This window comes from Rhinopithecus bieti, unplaced genomic scaffold, assembly GCF_001698545.2.
Source record: "Rhinopithecus bieti isolate Rb0 unplaced genomic scaffold, ASM169854v2 scaffold_17743, whole genome shotgun sequence".
Lineage (NCBI taxonomy): Eukaryota > Metazoa > Chordata > Mammalia > Primates > Cercopithecidae > Rhinopithecus > Rhinopithecus bieti.
This window is the reverse complement of record NW_016809230.1, coordinates 1,647,193-1,652,979: the sequence shown is the minus strand read 5'-3', so window position 1 is coordinate 1,652,979 and position 5,787 is coordinate 1,647,193. Positions and strand designations below refer to the sequence as shown.

At 38.3% G+C, this 5,787-nt stretch overlaps 1 pseudogene; it reads right to left on the bottom strand.

The window, feature by feature from the left end:
• Positions 1 to 619: 619 nt before the first annotated feature.
• LOC108539964 (RNA polymerase I-specific transcription initiation factor RRN3-like) lies at positions 620 to 4,567 on the bottom strand (annotated as a pseudogene).
• Between the last annotated feature and the right edge of the window lie 1,220 nt (positions 4,568 to 5,787).

Genomic DNA, 5,787 nt, shown 5'->3' with positions numbered 1-5,787 from the left:
TCCTTCCTTCCTTCCTTTTCTTTCTTTTCTTTCTTTCCTTCTTTCTTTCTCTCTTTTTTTCTTTTTTTTTTTTTGAGACAGACTCTTGCTCTGTTGCCCAGGCTAGAGTACAGTGACGTGATCTCAGCTCACTGCAACCTCTGCCTCCTGGGTCCACGCCATTCTCCTGCCTCAGCCTCCCGAATAGCTGGGACTACAGGTGCACGCCACCACACCCTGCTAATTTTTTGTATTTTACTAGAGATGGGGTTTCACCATGGTAGCCAGGATGGTCTTGATCTCCTGACATCATGATCCTCCTGCCTCGGACTCCCAAAGTGCTGGGATTACAGGCATGAGCCACCACCACGCCCAGCCAAGAAAAGTACTTCTCAAACAAACAAGCAAAGTCTTTAACATTTATCATCAACCCCACCGTAAAATATTGCACATGATATTCAGTCTTCTAATTTTGTCTCTAAGGGGATCAAAAAAGAAAATAAAAAGTCTGTTCAGACCGTCAAGTCTAACTTGAAAGTATGATGCCTGAGTCAGGTGCTCATTCTAGTTCAATGCAGTGCCCAAACAGCAGAAACAGTTGCTGAAGAACATGATGAGTGATGGAGAAGAATGCTGCATGTCAATCACAAATCCTCCAGATGAGAAGGAACTGGTCTGGCAGGTATAACACAGGTGGGGAGCCCACACTACTTGAAGGACTTTGGAAATGTACATCGCATCAAGTGGCTCCGTATCATCCCAATCATGGTATCATTTGGGGGAACTTCACCTTTCAAAAGATCGTCTTCATCTTCTGCCATCTCCTTTTTCTGGGCTTCTTAAACTCCTGAAGTTCTTCGACACTTATGTCTTCCCATATCTGATAAATAGAATCAACGCCTTTCTTTGACTGCTTAAGCACACAAGGATCAAAGGAGAAGAAGGCGTCCGTCCAATGGGTTGGTGCATGTTCACACCGAGTCCCCTCCACCAGTATTTCTGGCCATTGTTCCTCTCACCTATAGTGTAGCAGACTCGATGATATTTATTTGTGACAGCAGCAAATAAGTTAATCACTGAGGGCAGGCAAATCTTCAGAGGATTTAGCTGACTAGTCACTATCCCTTAAAAATGTAGGCATTGAAGACATCTCAAACCTTCTTTCAGGTTTACACTTAAAAGCTGCTTGCGTCTAAAAACAAAGGTGTGGAACATAGCTTGGAAGGCTGAGTAAAATGTTTGATGGAGAGCAATATCACAAAAAACCTTCATTCTCAGATCCTGGTTATTAAGGTATTTGTGTGGCCAGTTAACCAAAAGACCTAGGCATGATTTTATAGTTGTAATGAGAGGAATGAATTTAGCTCTTGCCAAAGAGCTTCCAATATAATTTCCAGCAGCTCACCTGATGATGGCAGGATTATTTGGATCCTGCATTGTTTTTCCCAGAGATGTTCTAAAAATGCTTCTGAGAGTCCCAATTTTAAGCTATGGAGGTAAAACATGAAAAACTGTACGCAACAGGAGGCAGGGACGGGCAACAGGAGTTTGTCAAATATGTTTATCAGTTTTTGATATATTACAAATCCTTTATTTTGTTATCAACCTTAACATGTATTGTACATAGCAGACATACTTCACATACAGAAAAAGCAAAGACAGCAGGATGTCCAGGCATTCAGCTACAGGGTGCACTATCAGAACGAGCCATTTGGAGTCAGCCTTAGAAACAGTCTCTTCATCTTTGTTTATATTAAACAATCATTCCATGGAATCTGTCCCACCACAAGATTGACTGCTGTTTCCTCAGCATCTTCAGTATCCTGCCAGAATGCATCCACATCCAACTTGAATAGATTTTTCAATAATAAGCTTCAGAATTTCGTTCCTCAAAGTTGGAAAGTATATACTAATCTTTAGTAAGTTATGAATGTAACATTCCAATATTCTCTCCAATTGAACAAATGGAAATGTTTCTACCAGTATGGGCAAAGACAACACAGTGCCAGTGGGACATATCTTGGTATTATTTGTAAAGTTGTATGACGTGTCAAAATTTGCAGGAAGAAAATCACCTCCATCATCAGAATCTGAAACACTTACATGGCTCTTCTTAATGATCATTCAGGGAGGGTACCCCAAGTGGGAAGCAATTATGCTGAGACTTGGGCTAAGGAAGACAGTCTGTTGATACAAGATTATCCAGAGAAGCCAAATACTCTTCCACCACTGTTTGATTTCTATTCAACCAAGCCAATCTCAATGTAATACTGACGAGCTGCTCAAAGTCTTTTGCCAAGTACATGATAGAACAGCAAAATTCTCACAGCCAGTTCAAGATCTGGTCATCCTTTATGTCTGGATCTCACAACTGGCTCTTCAACAGCTTAAAGTTATTTGTTTCACTCTTTGTACTTCGGCAAGATTTCTGTCCCCGTTCCATCAAGATGAACAATTTGTCTTGGGGGAAAGCTGGAAAAGTAATTCTTGAAGGCAAGCATATCTGAAATACTGGTCCGTGACATACCCAGCTTCTTGACCACAGAAGCTGAAGCCTCTGTTTCCCTGGCAATCGTGTGAGAAGCAGCCTGGCTGGCCTGGGGCTTAAAGTGATAGCTGCGCCTGGCCTGGAAGCCCTTTCTCTTGATTACTATGTTACAACCTGACATTGTTCAGCTATTTGCTTTATATAATGAATCCTTTTAGGGAGAATTTTATCCGACTTCTAAAATTCATTATTTAAGAATTCATTATTATTGCAGTAGCTCACTTTAAGTTCTTTGTTAAATTTCAAGTTTTAATTTCCCCCCACTGTTCAAAACATACTTAAATGCACCTATAGATAAAATCATAATAAGCCTGCATAAAATATTATAAAGAAACTGGAAATAGATACAGAAAAAAATCCCAGCTATAGCTTATATAAATCTGCTTCCTTAAATGCCAGATTTGTTACAAACACTTTGGAATATTTCATCGAAGTCTCATTACAGGTGGAGAATGAGTTTTAAATCTCAGGAAAACAAAACACAAACATATAATGCCTTTGCATCAATATTCAATATAACACTTTCTCTTAAAAGAAACAATTTACATTTAAAAAACATTAGCATTGGATGTACATGCAGAGACATAACTGCACCTGCTTTCTGCCCTGAAGAAATGTACTGCAATTCCTTCTAGTCTGTATTACAATCTATTATCTAGCTCCAAAAACTATTTCAGCAGTGTTGTTTCAAAAATTAAACTATTATAATGTAGCTCAAGCAAATGATGGATCTTAAACTCGATATTCAGAGTATAGCCCTCTACCACTGACAGAAATTGATCCTTCTAAATCTCCAAAGTCAAAACATATTCAAGGGGAAAAAAAGTCTCAATTTGACTTTTAAAGTGATGTATTTTATTCTGCCCAGACAATAATTCTGTAGTATCATTTGGACACCTATTGTGTGCAAAATGTCAACGGCCTGTCAGTAAGAAACAAGATTTTAAAGCTCTTTTAATTTTATTTATGTATTTTTTGGAAACAGGGACTCTGTTGTCGAGGCTGGAATGCACTAGTTCCATAAAGGCTCACTCAGCCTCAGCCTCCAGGACTCGAGCAATCCTCTCACATCAGCCTCCCACTGAGTAGCTGGTACCACAGGCATGTGCCACCATGTCTGGTTTATTTTATTTTATTTTATTTTATTTTTTGTAGAGACAGAGTCTCCCTATGTTGCCCAGGCTGGTCCCAAATTTCTGGGCTCAAGCAATATTTTCACCTCAGCCTCCCAAAGTGCTGGGATTGCAGGCATGAGCCACCATACCTAGCCAGCTCTTTTAATTTTATACACCTATTGGTTTTTGTCCCTTGAATTGTTGTCCCTTTGCTTATGCTAAGTGAATCTCTGCATTTACTATTGCCGAGCAGATGGTCTTCTGTTACTTCAGGCTGTGTTTTGATGAAGATTTCTCTTAAGTGAAATCTCACTATTTCCATATTTCCATAATATACCACATTCAGTCTTTTTTCACCGTTTTTTGTTACATTAGTTCCCTCTTCTTACAATACCTTTCATATTTGTTTCTGAAACTTTCCATCTTAAATCCTGCTACAAAGTCTTACCAAAAAAAAAAAAAAAAAGAAGATTGTTTTAAGTGTTTTAGTCCTGTGTTTATATGATTCCATAAAACATTAATACTTAACTCCCTTTAATGTCATTATTTACCCTTAACATTTTAATTTTTTAATAAGTATTGAAATTTTGGAATATTGAAATTAATATTTGAAAATATTTGAATAAATAAATGTTGGACCTCCAAATCGATTTTTTTAAGCAAGATCTATGTCATTTCTTTCTTTGATTCCTAGCAGGGACTCTAGAGGGGGCACGGTATTTGAATGTTGATTGACTGATTGTTTCTTCTATTTGTCATGCTGTTTGTCATTCCCATTGGACTCACTGCACAGGAGCCCACTACTTTTTCTGCTACTATCCGTCTTTATAGCTACACCATATGGTGGGTATGAGAACACAAAGGCTTTGATCAGCATTGAAAGTGGGCTCTCAAGGATCTCATACTGAATATTAGGTCCAGACATGGAGTGAAATTGTATACTGATAAATATTTTGCAAAGAAATCCACCAAATTTTGGAAGTAAGTTATTAAGTATTATGCTCTGAGCATGTATCTGCTTATAACACAAGGCTTATCTAAGTTTCTAAGATTGGGATAATTCACAGGTAGAAAATCCGCATGTGTAAGTGCCCTATCGGCCCTTTCACTTAACATTGATTATATTTATAAGTTCCTCTAAGGGAAGTTTAAAATCCTCTGTCTGTCATTTCAAAAATCTATTGCTCAGAAGACAAGTACACACTAACAGGCCACTCAAGCTGGAATGAACAGCAGAAATAAAACATCAAATGCTATTAAAGGAATTAACTAGAGCATTATTAAGAACTATCTGAGGATCAATATGGATCATGAAGCAAGAGGGCAAGGCACAGGCAACATATCCAATCAGATCATCAGAAAAACTCTGGTCAATGGTTTCCACTAGTGCTTCAATGGGAGGAATCAAGGTTATAACAAAAACTCACTGCAGAGATGTTATAGTTCATTGTGTATAAACATTTAATGTACTCAACTCTCATTACAGATACGGGTTCCACTGTTTTTTACATATTCATATAATCCCTTCAAAAATGACCTCAAGATTTTGCTATATACAGAGCCCTGGTCTGTCTAGATGCAGATTTTCCATTAAGTTCCTATTCTGGTAAGCAGAGGAAGAAAAGGCACTAAAGCCTCACCTCTGCAGAATGCTCTCAATTAATTCTTCCTCAGTGTGCTACCTGTGCTAGTGTGCTGAGATGTCAAATGTGATAGAAAAATAAAGCCAAATTATAGCATTCAATAATTTCAGTGAACTGTACAGCTTTAAATTATCCCTTATTAGTTAACAACATGAACTATCTATTTCAATCAGACCAACCTTTTAACTATGCACAATAACTCTCCTCCCATTTCTTCCACTGCATGCCGACTCTCCCAGCACAGACACAGATGCCATGCTGTCACACTCCTTATGTCCTGTCTGTCTTTGCTCTCCTTGGATAGCTTCTTCTTTCTTTCAGCCCATCTGTATCCTGACCATCTTTCAGAAGTCAGGGGTTGGGTGACACTCACTTGATAATACTGAGGACTTTTTTTCTCTAATCCCCTTTTATTATTGTCAGTCAATTACATTGAACTTGTTCAAGCAGATGAACATAGGACACACTCAGTCAACTTTATGATGATTTATTTCTCTGCAGA